The following is a 14170-nucleotide window of genomic DNA, read 5'->3' on the forward strand; positions in this document are numbered from 1 at the left end:
GTGGCTGCTGGCTGAGGCCACTTACACCACACCAGGGCCTTAGTTGCTATTGAGGCCACTTACACCACACCAGGGCCTGTGGCTGCTGGCTGAGGCCACATACACCACACCACGGCCTTATTTGCTTCTGAGGCCACTTACACCACACCACGGCCTGTGGCTGCTGGCTCAGGCCACATACACCACACCAGGGCCTTAGTTGCTATTGAGGCCAATTACACCACACCAGGGCCTGTGGCTCTTGCTCAGGCCACTTACACCACACCAGGGCCTGTGGCTGCTGGCTGAGGCCACTTACACCACACAAGGGCCTGTGGCTGCTGGCTGAGGCCACCTACACCACACCAGGGCCTGTGGCTGCTGGCTGAGGCCACATACACCACACCACGGCCTTATTTGCTTCTGAGGCCACTTACACCACACCAGGGCCTGTGGCTGCTGGCTGAGGCCACATACACCACACCAGGGCCTTAGTTGCTATTGAGGCCAATTACACCACACCAGGGCCTGTGGCTCTTGCTCAGGCCACTTACACCACACCAGGGCCTGTGGCTGCTGGCTGAGGCCACTTACACCACACAAGGGCCTGTGGCTGCTGGCTGAGGCCACCTACACCACACCAGGGCCTGTGGCTGCTGGCTGAGGCCACTTACACCACACAAGGGCCTGTGGCTGCTGGCTGAGGCCACCTACACCACACCAGGGCCTGTGGCTGCTGGCTGAGACCACTTACACCACACCAGGGCCTGTGGCTCTTGCTCAGGCCACTTACACCACACCACGGCCTTATTTGCTTCTGAGGCCACTTACACCACACCAGGGCCTGTGGCTGCTGGCTGAGGCCACATACACCACACCAGGGCCTTAGTTGCTATTGAGGCCAATTACACCACACCAGGGCCTGTGGCTGCTGGCTGAGGCCACTTACACCACACCAGGGCCTGTGGCTGCTGGCTGAGGCCACTTACACCACACCAGGGCCTGTGGCTGCTGGATGAGGCGACTTACACCACACCAAGGCCTGTGGCTGCTGGCTGAGGCCACTTACACCACACCAGGGCCTTAGTTGCTATTGAGGCCACTTACACCACACCAGGGCCTGTGGCTGCTGGCTGTGGCCATGTACACCACACCAGGGCCTGTGGCTGCTGGCTGAGGCCACATACACCACACCAGGGCCTTAGTTGCTATTGAGGCCAATTACACCACACCAGGGCCTGTGGCACTGGCTGAGGCCACTTACACCACACCAGGGCCTGTGGCTGCTGGCTGAGGGCACTTACACCACACCAGGGCCTGTGGCTGCTTGCTGAGGCCACTTACACCACACCAGGGCCTGTGGCTCTTGCTCAGGCCACTCATATCACACCAGACCCTGTGCTTCTGGCCGAGGCCATCTTCATCCAACCAGGCCCTGTGCTGCTAGCTGTGGCCATGTACAACACACCAGGCCCTGTGCTGGTTCCAGAGGCCATCTTCAACAATCCAGGGCCTGTGCTGTTGGATAAATGCCAAACTGAGCCTTTGGGTTAGGGTATTATGCAAACATGCAGTTATGGTTATAGGATTGTCTTCGTAACTTCAGGTACTTGCCACCTAATCACTTGAATCCATAAATTGAGACATTGTGCTGGGGCCAGCAGCTTATGGCCATACCACCCTGAGCACGCCCGACCTCGTCTGATCTCGGAAGCTAAGCAGGGTTGGGCTTGGTTAGTACTTGGATGGGAGACTGCCTGGGAATACCTGGTGCTGTAAGCCTTTCATTTTCATGTCATTGAACTGCTTTTGATCCAGAGAAGGGGTGTATTAAAAGACCAAAAGCAGCTGCCCATTAATGAGGGCACATTAACGACACTGCTTTTGGCTGTTTTCCAATGTCTTGTGCTGCTAGCTGATGCCACCTACACCACAACAGGGCCTGAGTGACCGGCTGGGGCCACTTACACCACATCAGGGCCTGTGGCTCTGGCTGAGGCCACTTACACCACACCAGGGCCTGTGGCTGCTGGATGAGGCGACTTACACCACACCAAGGCCTGTGGCTGCTGGCTGAGGCCACTTACACCACACCAGGGCCTTAGTTGTTATTGAGGCCACTTACACCACACCAGGGCCTTATTTGCTTCTGAGGCCACTTACACCACACAAGGGCCTGTGGCTGCTGGCTGAGGCCACATACACCACACCAGGGCCTTAGTTGCTATTGAGGCCACTTACACCACACCAGGGCCTGTGGCACTGGCTGAGGCCACTTACACCACACAAGGGCCTGTGGCTGCTGGCTGAGGCCACTTACACCACACCAGTGCCTGTGGCTTCTGGCTGAGGCCACTTACACCACACCAGGGCCTGTGGCTCTTGCTCAGGCCACTCATATCACACCAGACCCTGTGCTTCTGGCCAAGGCCATCTTCACCAAACCTGGCCCAGTGCTGCTTGCTGTGGCCATGTACAAGACACAAGGCCCTGTGCTGCTGGCTGAGGCCACTTACACCACACCAGGGCCTTATTTACTTCTGAGGCCACTTACACCACACCAGGGCCTGTGGCTGCTGGCTGAGGCCACATACACAACACCAGGGCCTTAGTTGCTATTGAGGCCAATTACACCACACCAGGGCCTGTGGCACTGGCTGAGGCCACTTACACCACACCAGGGCCTGTGGCTGCTGGCTGAGGCCACTTACACCACACCAGGGCCTGTGGCTCTTGCTCAGGCCACTCATATCACACCAGACCCTGCGCTTCTGGCCGAGGCCATCTTCACCAAACCTGGCCCTGTGCTGCTTGCTGTGGCCATGTACAACACACCAGGCCCTGTGCTGGTTCCAGAGGCCATCTTCAACAATCCAGGGCCTGTGCTGTTAGATAAATGCCAAACTGAGCCTTTGGGTTAGGGTATTATGCAAACATGCAGGTATGGTTAAAGGATTGTCTTCGTAACTTCAGGTACTTGCCACCTAATCACTTGAATCCATAAATTGAGACATTGTGCTGAGGCCAGCAGCTTACGGCCATACCACCCTGAGCACCCCCGACCTCGTCTGATCTCGGAAGCTAAGCAGGGCTGGGCTTGGTTAGTACTTGGATGGGAGACTGCCTGGGAATACCTGGTACTGTAAGCCTTTCATTTTCATGTCATTGAACCGCTTTTGATCCAGAGAAGGGGTGTATTAAAAGACCAAAAGCAGCTGCCCATTAATGAGGGCACATTAACGACATTGCTTTTGGCTGTTTTCCAATGTCTTGTGCTGCTAGCTGATGCCACCTACACCACACCAGGGACTGAGTGACCGGCTGGGGCCACTTACACCACATCAGGGCCTGTGGCTGCTGGCTGAGGCCACTTACACCACACCAGGGCCTGTGGCTGCTGGCTGAGGCCACTTACACCACACCAGGGCCTGTGGCTGCTGGCTGAGGCCACCTACACCACACCAGGGCCTTAGTTGCTATTGAGGCCAATTACACCACACCAGGGTCTGTGGCTCTTGGTCAGGCCACTTACACCACACCAGGGCCTGTGGCTGCTGGCTGAGGCCACTTACACCACATCAGGGCATTAGTTGCTATTGAGGCCACTTACACCACACCAGGGCCTGTGGCTGCTGGCTGAGGCCACCTACACCACACCAGGGCATTAGTTGCTATTGAGGCCAATTACACCACACCAGGGTCTGTGGCTCTTGCTCAGGCCACTTACACCACACCAGGGCCTGTGGCACTTGCTGAGGCCACTTACACCACACCAGGGCCTGTGGCTGCTGGCTGTGGCCATGTACACCACACCAGGGCCTGTGGCTGCTGGCTGAGGCCACATACACCACACCAGGGCCTTAGTTGCTATTGAGGCCAATTACACCACACCAGGGCCTGAGTGACCGGCTGGGGCCACTTACACCACATCAGGGCCTGTGGCTCTGGCTGAGGCCACTTACACCACACCAGGGCCTGTGGCTGCTGGCTGAGGCCACCTACACCACACCAGGGCCTTAGTTGCTATTGAGGCCAATTACACCACACCAGGGTCTGTAGCTCTTGCTCAGGCCACTTACACCACACCAGGGCCTGTGGCTGCTGGCTGAGGCCACTTACACCACACCAGGGCCTGTGGCTGCTGGCTGAGGCCACTTACACCACACCAGGGCCTGTGGCTGCTGGCTGAGGCCACTTACACCACACAAGGGCCTGTGGCTGCTGGCTGAGGCCACCTACACCACACCAGGGCCTGTGGCTTCTGGCTGAGGCCACTTACACCACACCAGGGCCTGTGGCTCTTGCTCAGGCCACTCATATCACACCAGACCCTGTGCTTCTGGCCAAGGCCATCTTCACCAAACCTGGCCCAGTGCTGCTTGCTGTGGCCATGTACAAGACACAAGGCCCTGTGCTGCTGGCTGAGGCCACTTACACCACACCAGGGCCTTATTTACTTCTGAGGCCACTTACACCACACCAGGGCCTGTGGCTGCTGGCTGAGGCCACATACACAACACCAGGGCCTTAGTTGCTATTGAGGCCAATTACACCACACCAGGGCCTGTGGCACTGGCTGAGGCCACTTACACCACACCAGGGCCTGTGGCTGCTGGCTGAGGCCACTTACACCACACCAGGGCCTGTGGCTCTTGCTCAGGCCACTCATATCACACCAGACCCTGCGCTTCTGGCCGAGGCCATCTTCACCAAACCTGGCCCTGTGCTGCTTGCTGTGGCCATGTACAACACACCAGGCCCTGTGCTGGTTCCAGAGGCCATCTTCAACAATCCAGGGCCTGTGCTGTTAGATAAATGCCAAACTGAGCCTTTGGGTTAGGGTATTATGCAAACATGCAGGTATGGTTATAGGATTGTCTTCGTAACTTCAGGTACTTGCCACCTAATCAGTTGAATCCATAAATTGAGACATTGTGCTGGGGCCAGCAGCTTACGGCCATACCACCCTGAGCACGCCCGACCTCGTCTGATGTCGGAAGCTAAGCAGGGCTGGGCTTGGTTAGTACTTGGATGGGAGACTCCCTGGGAATACCTGGTGCTGTAAGCCTTTCATTTTCATGTCATTGAACCGCTTTTGATCCAGAGAAGGGGTGTATTAAAAGACCAAAAGCAGCTGCCCATTAATGAGGGCACATTAACGACATTGCTTTTGGCTGTTTTCCAATGTCTTGTGCTGCTAGCTGATGCCACCTACACCACACCAGGGCCTGAGTGACCGGCTGGGGCCACTTACACCACATCAGGGCCTGTGGCTCTGGCTGAGGCCACTTACACCACACCAGGGCCTGTGGCTGCTGGCTGAGGCCACTTACACCACACCAGGGCCTTAGTTGCTATTGAGGCCAATTACACCACACCAGGGTCTGTGGCTCTTGCTCAGGCCACTTACACCACACCAGGGCCTGTGGCTGCTGGCTGAGGCCACATACACCACACCAGGGCCTTAGTTGCTATTGAGGCCAATTACACCACACCAGGGCCTGTGGCACTGGCTGAGGCCACTTACACCACACCAGGGCCTGTGGCTGCTGGCTGAGGCCACTTACACCACACCAAGGCCTGTGGCTGCTGGCTGAGGCCACTTACACCACACCAGGGCCTGTGGCTGCTGGATGAGGCGACTTACACCACACCAAGGCCTGTGGCTGCTGGCTGAGGCCACTTACACCACACCAGGGCCTTAGTTGCTATTGAGGCCACTTACACCACACCAGGGCCTGTGGCTGCTGGCTGTGGCCATGTACACCACACCAGGGCCTGTGGCTGCTGGCTGAGGCCACATACACCACACCAGGGCCTTAGTTGCTATTGAGGCCAATTACACCACACCAGGGCCTGTGGCACTGGCTGAGGCCACTTACACCACACCAGGGCCTGTGGCTGCTGGCTGAGGCCACTTACACCACACCAGGGCCTGTGGCTGCTGGCTGAGGCCACTTACACCACACCAGGGCCTGTGGCTCTGGCTCAGGCCACTCATATCACACCAGACCCTGTGCTTCTGGCCGAGGCCATCTTCACCCAACCAGGCCCTGTGCTGCTAGCTGTGGCCATGTACAACACACCAGGCCCTGTGCTGGTTCCAGAGGCCATCTTCAACAATCCAGGGCCTGTGCTGTTGGATAAATGCCAAACTGAGCCTTTGGGTTAGGGTATTATGCAAACATGCAGTTATGGTTATAGGATTGTCTTCGTAACTTCAGGTACTTGCCACCTAATCACTTGAATCCATAAATTGAGACATTGTGCTGGGGCCAGCAGCTTACGGCCATACCACCCTGAGCACGCCCGACCTCGTCTGATCTCGGAAGCTAAGCAGGGCTGGGCTTGGTTAGTACTTGGATTGGAGACTGCCTGGGAATACCTCGTGCTGTAAGCCTTTCTTTTTCATGTCATTGAACCGCTTTTGATCCAGAGAAGGGGTGTATTAAAAGACCAAAAGCAGCTGCCCATTAATGAGGGCACATTAACGACATTGCTTTTGGCTCTTTTCGAATGTCTTGTGCTGCTAGCTGATGCCACCTACACCACACCAGGGCCTGAGTGACCGGCTGGGGCCACTTACACCACATCAGGGCCTGTGGCTCTGGCTGAGGCCACTTACACCACACCAGGGCCTGTGGCTGCTGGCTGAGGCCACTTACACCACACCAGGGCCTGTGGCTGCTGGCTGAGGCCACTTACACCACACCAGGGCCTGTGGCTGCTGGCTGAGGCCACTTACACCACACCAGGGCATTAGTTGCTATTGAGGCCAATTACACCACACCAGGGTCTGTGGCTCTTGGTCAGGCCACTTACACCACACCAGGGCCTGTGGCTGCTGGCTGAGGCCACTTACACCACATCAGGGCATTAGTTGCTATTGAGGCCACTTACACCACACCAGGGCCTGTGGCTGCTGGCTGAGGCCACCTACACCACACCAGGGCATTAGTTGCTATTGAGGCCAATTACACCACACCAGGGTCTGTGGCTCTTGCTCAGGCCACTTACACCACACCAGGGCCTGTGGCACTGGCTGAGGCCACTTACACCACACCAGGGCCTGTGGCTGCTGGCTGTGGCCATGTACACCACACCAGGGCCTGTGGCTGCTGGCTGAGGCCACATACACCACACCAGGGCCTTAGTTGCTATTGAAGCCAATTACACCACACCAGGGCCTGTGGCACTGGCTGAGGCCACTTACACCACACCAGGGCCTGTGGCTGCTGGCTGAGGCCACCTACACCACACCAGGGCCTTAGTTGCTATTGAGGCCAATTACACCACACCAGGGTCTGTAGCTCTTGCTCAGGCCACTTACACCACACCAGGGCCTGTGGCTGCTGGCTGAGGCCACTTACACCACACCAGGGCCTGTGGCTGCTGGCTGAGGCCACTTACACCACACCAGGGCCTGTGGCTGCTGGCTGAGGCCACTTACACCACACAAGGGCCTGTGGCTGCTGGCTGAGGCCACCTACACCACACCAGGGCCTGTGGCTTCTGGCTGAGGCCACTTACACCACACCAGGGCCTGTGGCTCTTGCTCAGGCCACTCATATCACACCAGACCCTGTGCTTCTGGCCAAGGCCATCTTCACCAAACCTGGCCCAGTGCTGCTTGCTGTGGCCATGTACAAGACACAAGGCCCTGTGCTGCTGGCTGAGGCCACTTACACCACACCAGGGCCTTATTTACTTCTGAGGCCACTTACACCACACCAGGGCCTGTGGCTGCTGGCTGAGGCCACATACACAACACCAGGGCCTTAGTTGCTATTGAGGCCAATTACACCACACCAGGGCCTGTGGCACTGGCTGAGGCCACTTACACCACACCAGGGCCTGTGGCTGCTGGCTGAGGCCACTTACACCACACCAGGGCCTGTGGCTCTTGCTCAGGCCACTCATATCACACCAGACCCTGCGCTTCTGGCCGAGGCCATCTTCACCAAACCTGGCCCTGTGCTGCTTGCTGTGGCCATGTACAACACACCAGGCCCTGTGCTGGTTCCAGAGGCCATCTTCAACAATCCAGGGCCTGTGCTGTTAGATAAATGCCAAACTGAGCCTTTGGGTTAGGGTATTATGCAAACATGCAGGTATGGTTATAGGATTGTCTTCGTAACTTCAGGTATTGCCACCTAATCAGTTGAATCCATAAATTGAGACATTGTGCTGGGGCCAGCAGCTTACGGCCATACCACCCTGAGCACGCCCGACCTCGTCTGATGTCGGAAGCTATGCAGGGCTGGGCTTGGTTAGTACTTGGATGGGAGACTGCCTGGGAATACCTGGTGCTGTAAGCCTTTCATTTTCATGTCATTGAACCGCTTTTGATCCAGAGAAGGGGTGTATTAAAAGACCAAAAGCAGCTGCCCATTAATGAGGGCACATTAACGACATTGCTTTTGGCTGTTTTCCAATGTCTTGTGCTGCTAGCTGATGCCACCTACACCACACCAGGGCCTGAGTGACCGGCTGGGGCCACTTACACCACATCAGGGCCTGTGGCTCTGGCTGAGGCCACTTACACCACACCAGGGCCTGTGGCTGCTGGCTGAGGCCACTTACACCACACCAGGGCCTTAGTTGCTATTGAGGCCAATTACACCACACCAGGGTCTGTGGCTCTTGCTCAGGCCACTTACACCACACCAGGGCCTGTGGCTGCTGGCTGAGGCCACATACACCACACCAGGGCCTTAGTTGCTATTGAGGCCAATTACACCACACCAGGGCCTGTGGCACTGGCTGAGGCCACTTACACCACACCAGGGCCTGTGGCTGCTGGCTGAGGCCACTTACACCACACCAGGGCCTGTGGCTGCTGGATGAGGCGACTTACACCACACCAGGGCCTGTGGCTGCTGGATGAGGCGACTTACACCACACCAAGGCCTGTGGCTGCTGGCTGAGGCCACTTACACCACACCAGGGCCTTAGTTGCTATTGAGGCCACTTACACCACACCAGGGCCTGTGGCTGCTGGCTGTGGCCATGTACACCACACCAGGGCCTGTGGCTGCTGGCTGAGGCCACATACACCACACCAGGGCCTTAGTTGCTATTGAGGCCAATTACACCACACCAGGGCCTGTGGCACTGGCTGAGGCCACTTACACCACACCAGGGCCTGTGGCTGCTGGCTGAGGCCACTTACACCACACCAGGGCCTGTGGCTGCTGGCTGAGGCCACTTACACCACACCAGGGCCTGTGGCTCTGGCTCAGGCCACTCATATCACACCAGACCCTGTGCTTCTGGCCGAGGCCATCTTCACCCAACCAGGCCCTGTGCTGCTAGCTGTGGCCATGTACAACACACCAGGCCCTGTGCTGGTTCCAGAGGCCATCTTCAACAATCCAGGGCCTGTGCTGTTGGATAAATGCCAAACTGAGCCTTTGGGTTAGGGTATTATGCAAACATGCAGTTATGGTTATAGGATTGTCTTCGTAACTTCAGGTACTTGCCACCTAATCACTTGAATCCATAAATTGAGACATTGTGCTGGGGCCAGCAGCTTACGGCCATACCACCCTGAGCACGCCCGACCTCGTCTGATCTCGGAAGCTAAGCAGGGCTGGGCTTGGTTAGTACTTGGATGGGAGACTGCCTGGGAATACCTGGTGCTGTAAGCCTTTAATTTTCATGTCATTGAACTGCTTTTGATCCAGAGAAGGGGTGTATTAAAAGACCAAAAGCAGCTGCCCATTAATGAGGGCACATTAACGACACTGCTTTTGGCTGTTTTCCAATGTCTTGTGCTGCTAGCTGATGCCACCTACACCACACCAGGGCCTGAGTGACCGGCTGGGGCCACTTACACCACATCAGGGCCTGTGGCTCTGGCTGAGGCCACTTACACCACACCAGGGCCTGTGGCTGCTGGCTGAGGCCACTAACACCACACCAGGGCCTTAGTTGCTATTGAGGCCAATTACACCACACCAGGGTCTGTGGCTCTTGCTCAGGCCACTTACACCACACCAGGGCCTGTGGCTGCTGGCTGAGGCCACTAACACCACACCAGGGCCTTAGTTGCTATTGAGGCCAATTACACCACACCAGGGTCTGTGGCTCTTGCTCAGGCCACTTACACCACACCAGGGCCTGTGGCTGCTGGCTGAGGCCACTTACACCACACAAGGGCCTGTGGCTGCTGGCTGAGGCCACCTACACCACACCAGGGCCAGTGGCTTCTGGCTGAGGCCACTTACACCACACCAGTGACTGTGGCTTCTGACTGAGGCCACTTACACCACACCAGGGCCTGTGGCTGCTGGCTGAGGCCACCTACACCACACCAGGGCCTTAGTTGCTATTGAGGCCAATTACACCACACCAGGGTCTGTTGCTCTTGCTCAGGCCACTTACACCACACCAGGGCCTGTGGCACTGGCTGAGGCCACTTACACCACACCAGGGCCTGTGGCTCTGGCTGAGGCCACTTACACCACACCAGGGCATTAGTTGCTATTGAGGCCAATTACACCACACCAGGGTCTGTTGCTCTTGCTCAGGCCACTTACACCACACCAGGGCCTGTGGCACTGGCTGAGGCCACTTACACCACACCAGGGTCTGTGGCTCTGGCTGAGGCCACTTACACCACACCAGGGCCTTAGTTGCTATTGAGGCCACTTACACCACACCAGGGCCTGTGGCTCTGGCTGAGGCCACTTACACCACACCACGGCCTTATTTGCTTCTGAGGCCACTTACACCACACCAGGGCCTGTGGCTGCTGGCTGAGGCCACATACACCACACCAGGGCCTTAGTTGCTATTGAGGCCAATTACACCACACCAGGGTCTGTGGCTCTTGCTCAGGCCACTTACACCACACCAGGGCCTGTGGCTGCTGGCTGAGGCCACTTACACCACACAAGGGCCTTTGGCTGCTGGCTGAGGCCACCTACACCACACCAGGGCCTGTGGCTGCTGGCTGAGACCACTTACACCACACCAGGGCCTGTGGCTCTTGCTCAGGCCACTTACACCACACCAGGGCCTTAGTTGCTATTGAGGCCACTTACACCACACCAGGGCCTGTGGCTGCTGGCTGTGGCCATGTACACCACACAAGGGCCTGTGGCTGCTGGCTGAGGCCACATACACCACACCAGGGCCTTAGTTGCTATTGAGGCCAATTACACCACACCAGGGCCTGTGGCACTGGCTGAGGCCACTTACACCACACCAGGGCCTGTGGCTGCTGGCTGAGGCCACTTACACCACACCAGGGCCTGTGGCTGCTGGCTGAGGCCACTTACACCACACCAGGGCCTGTGGCTGCTGGCTGAGGCCACCTACACCACACCAGGGCCTTAGTTGCTATTGAGGCCAATTACACCACACCAGGGTCTGTAGCTCTTGCTCAGGCCACTTACACCACACCAGGGCCTGTGGCTGCTGGCTGAGGCCACTTACACCACACCAGGGCCTGTGGCTGCTGGCTGAGGCCACTTACACCACACCAGGGCCTGTGGCACTGGCTGAGGCCACTTACACCACACAAGGGCCTGTGGCTGCTGGCTGAGGCCACTTACACCACACCAGTGCCTGTGGCTTCTGGCTCAGGCCACTTACACCACACCAGGGCCTGTGGCTCTTGCTCAGGCCACTCATATCACACCAGACCCTGTGCTTCTGGCCAAGGCCATCTTCACCAAACCTGGCCCAGTGCTGCTTGCTGTGGCCATGTACAAGACACAAGGCCCTGTGCTGCTGGCTGAGGCCACTTACACCACACCAGGGCCTTATTTACTTCTGAGGCCACTTACACCACACCAGGGCCTGTGGCTGCTGGCTGAGGCCACATACACAACACCAGGGCCTTAGTTGCTATTGAGGCCAATTACACCACACCAGGGCCTGTGGCACTGGCTGAGGCCACTTACACCACACCAGGGCCTGTGGCTGCTGGCTGAGGCCACTTACACCACACCAGGGCCTGTGGCTCTTGCTCAGGCCACTCATATCACACCTGACCCTGCGCTTCTGGCCGAGGCCATCTTCACCAAACCTGGCCCTGTGCTGCTTGCTGTGGCCATGTACAACACACCAGGCCCTGTGCTGGTTCCAGAGGCCATCTTCAACAATCCAGGGCCTGTGCTGTTAGATAAATGCCAAACTGAGCCTTTGGGTTAGGGTATTATGCAAACATGCAGGTATGGTTAAAGGATTGTCTTCGTAACTTCAGGTACTTGCCACCTAATCACTTGAATCCATAAATTGAGACATTGTGCTGAGGCCAGCAGCTTACGGCCATACCACCCTGAGCACGCCCGACCTCGTCTGATCTCGGAAGCTAAGCAGGGCTGGGCTTGGTTAGTACTTGGATGGGAGACTGCCTGGGAATACCTGGTACTGTAAGCCTTTCATTTTCATGTCATTGAACCGCTTTTGATCCAGAGAAGGGGTGTATTAAAAGACCAAAAGCAGCTGCCCATTAATGAGGGCACATTAACGACATTGCTTTTGGCTGTTTTCCAATGTCTTGTGCTGCTAGCTGATGCCACCTACACCACACCAGGGACTGAGTGACCGGCTGGGGCCACTTACACCACATCAGGGCCTGTGGCTGCTGGCTGAGGCCACTTACACCACACCAGGGCCTGTGGCTGCTGGCTGAGGCCACTTACACCACACCAGGGCCTGTGGCTGCTGGCTGAGGCCACCTACACCACACCAGGGCCTTAGTTGCTATTGAGGCCAATTACACCACACCAGGGTCTGTGGCTCTTGGTCAGGCCACTTACACCACACCAGGGCCTGTGGCTGCTGGCTGAGGCCACTTACACCACATCAGGGCATTAGTTGCTATTGAGGCCACTTACACCACACCAGGGCCTGTGGCTGCTGGCTGAGGCCACCTACACCACACCAGGGCATTAGTTGCTATTGAGGCCAATTACACCACACCAGGGTCTGTGGCTCTTGCTCAGGCCACTTACACCACACCAGGGCCTGTGGCACTGGCTGAGGCCACTTACACCACACCAGGGCCTGTGGCTGCTGGCTGTGGCCATGTACACCACACCAGGGCCTGTGGCTGCTGGCTGAGGCCACATACACCACACCAGGGCCTTAGTTGCTATTGAGGCCAATTACACCACACCAGGGCCTGTGGCACTGGCTGAGGCCACTTACACCACACCAGGGCCTGTGGCTGCTGGCTGAGGCCACTTACACCACACCAGGGCCTGTGGCTGCTGGCTGAGGCCACTTACACCACACCAGGGCCTGTGGCTCTGGCTCAGGCCACTCATATCACACCAGACCCTGTGCTTCTGGCCGAGGCCATCTTCACCAAACCAGGCCCTGTGCTGCTAGCTGTGGCCATGTACAACACACCAGGCCCTGTTCTGGTTCCTGAGGCCATCTTCAACAATCCAGGGCCTGTGCTGTTGGATAAATGCTAAACTGAGCCTTTGGGTTAGGGTATTATGCAAACATGCAGGTATGGTTATAGGATTGTCTTCGTAACTTCAGGTACTTGCCACCTAATCACTTGAATCCATAAATTGAGACATTGTGCTGGGGCCAGCAGCTTACGGCCATACCACCCTGAGCACGCCCGACCTCGTCTGATCTCGGAAGCTAAGCAGGGCTGGGCTTGGTTAGTACTTGGATGGGAGACTTCCTTGGAATACCTGGTGCTGTAAGACTTTCATTTTCATGTCATTGAACCGCTTTTGATCCAGAGAAGGGGTGTATTAAAAGACCAAAAGCAGCTGCCCATTAATGAGGGCACATTAACGACATTGCTTTTGGCTCTTTTCCAATGTCTTGTGCTGCTAGCTGATGCCACCTACACCACACCAGGGCCTGAGTGACCGGCTGGGGCCACTTACACCACATCAGGGCCTGTGGCTGCTGGCTGAGGCCACCTACACCACACCAGGGCCTTAGTTGCTATTGAGGCCAATTACACCACACCAGGGTCTGTAGCTCTTGCTCAGGCCACTTACACCACACCAGGGCCTGTGGCTGCTGGCTGAGGCCACTTACACCACACCAGGGCCTGTGGCTGCTGGCTGAGGCCACTTACACCACACCAGGGCCTGTGGCTGCTGGCTGAGGCCACTTACACCACACAAGGGCCTGTGGCTGCTGGCTGAGGCCACCTACACCACACCAGGGCCTGTGGCTTCTGGCTGAGGCCACTTACACCACA

The 14170-nt window shown here is 57.2% G+C and overlaps 7 non-coding genes and 1 pseudogene across 7 annotated transcripts; all 8 read left to right on the top strand.

The window, feature by feature from the left end:
* Window positions 1-1642: 1642 nt before the first annotated feature.
* LOC143417842 (5S ribosomal RNA) lies at window positions 1643-1761 on the top strand. The gene has a single exon (XR_013097989.1). It is a non-coding gene; the product is annotated as a 5S ribosomal RNA (ribosomal RNA).
* A 1248-nt stretch (window positions 1762-3009) lies between these two features.
* LOC143417307 (5S ribosomal RNA) lies at window positions 3010-3128 on the top strand. Its single transcript, XR_013097527.1, has one exon. It is a non-coding gene; the product is annotated as a 5S ribosomal RNA (ribosomal RNA).
* Window positions 3129-4928: 1800 nt separating this feature from the next.
* On the top strand, window positions 4929-5047 carry LOC143417410 (5S ribosomal RNA). The gene has a single exon (XR_013097631.1). It is a non-coding gene; the product is annotated as a 5S ribosomal RNA (ribosomal RNA).
* Window positions 5048-6260: 1213 nt separating this feature from the next.
* On the top strand, window positions 6261-6379 carry LOC143417370 (5S ribosomal RNA). Its single transcript, XR_013097591.1, has one exon. It is a non-coding gene; the product is annotated as a 5S ribosomal RNA (ribosomal RNA).
* A 1799-nt stretch (window positions 6380-8178) lies between these two features.
* LOC143417536 (5S ribosomal RNA) lies at window positions 8179-8297 on the top strand (annotated as a pseudogene).
* Window positions 8298-9510: 1213 nt separating this feature from the next.
* Window positions 9511-9629, top strand: LOC143417680 (5S ribosomal RNA). Its single transcript, XR_013097828.1, has one exon. It is a non-coding gene; the product is annotated as a 5S ribosomal RNA (ribosomal RNA).
* A 2621-nt stretch (window positions 9630-12250) lies between these two features.
* LOC143417231 (5S ribosomal RNA) lies at window positions 12251-12369 on the top strand. Its single transcript, XR_013097449.1, has one exon. It is a non-coding gene; the product is annotated as a 5S ribosomal RNA (ribosomal RNA).
* A 1173-nt stretch (window positions 12370-13542) lies between these two features.
* LOC143417437 (5S ribosomal RNA) lies at window positions 13543-13661 on the top strand. The gene has a single exon (XR_013097658.1). It is a non-coding gene; the product is annotated as a 5S ribosomal RNA (ribosomal RNA).
* Window positions 13662-14170: the final 509 nt, after the last annotated feature.

This window comes from Maylandia zebra, linkage group LG3 (genome assembly GCF_041146795.1).
Source record: "Maylandia zebra isolate NMK-2024a linkage group LG3, Mzebra_GT3a, whole genome shotgun sequence".
Lineage (NCBI taxonomy): Eukaryota > Metazoa > Chordata > Actinopteri > Cichliformes > Cichlidae > Maylandia > Maylandia zebra.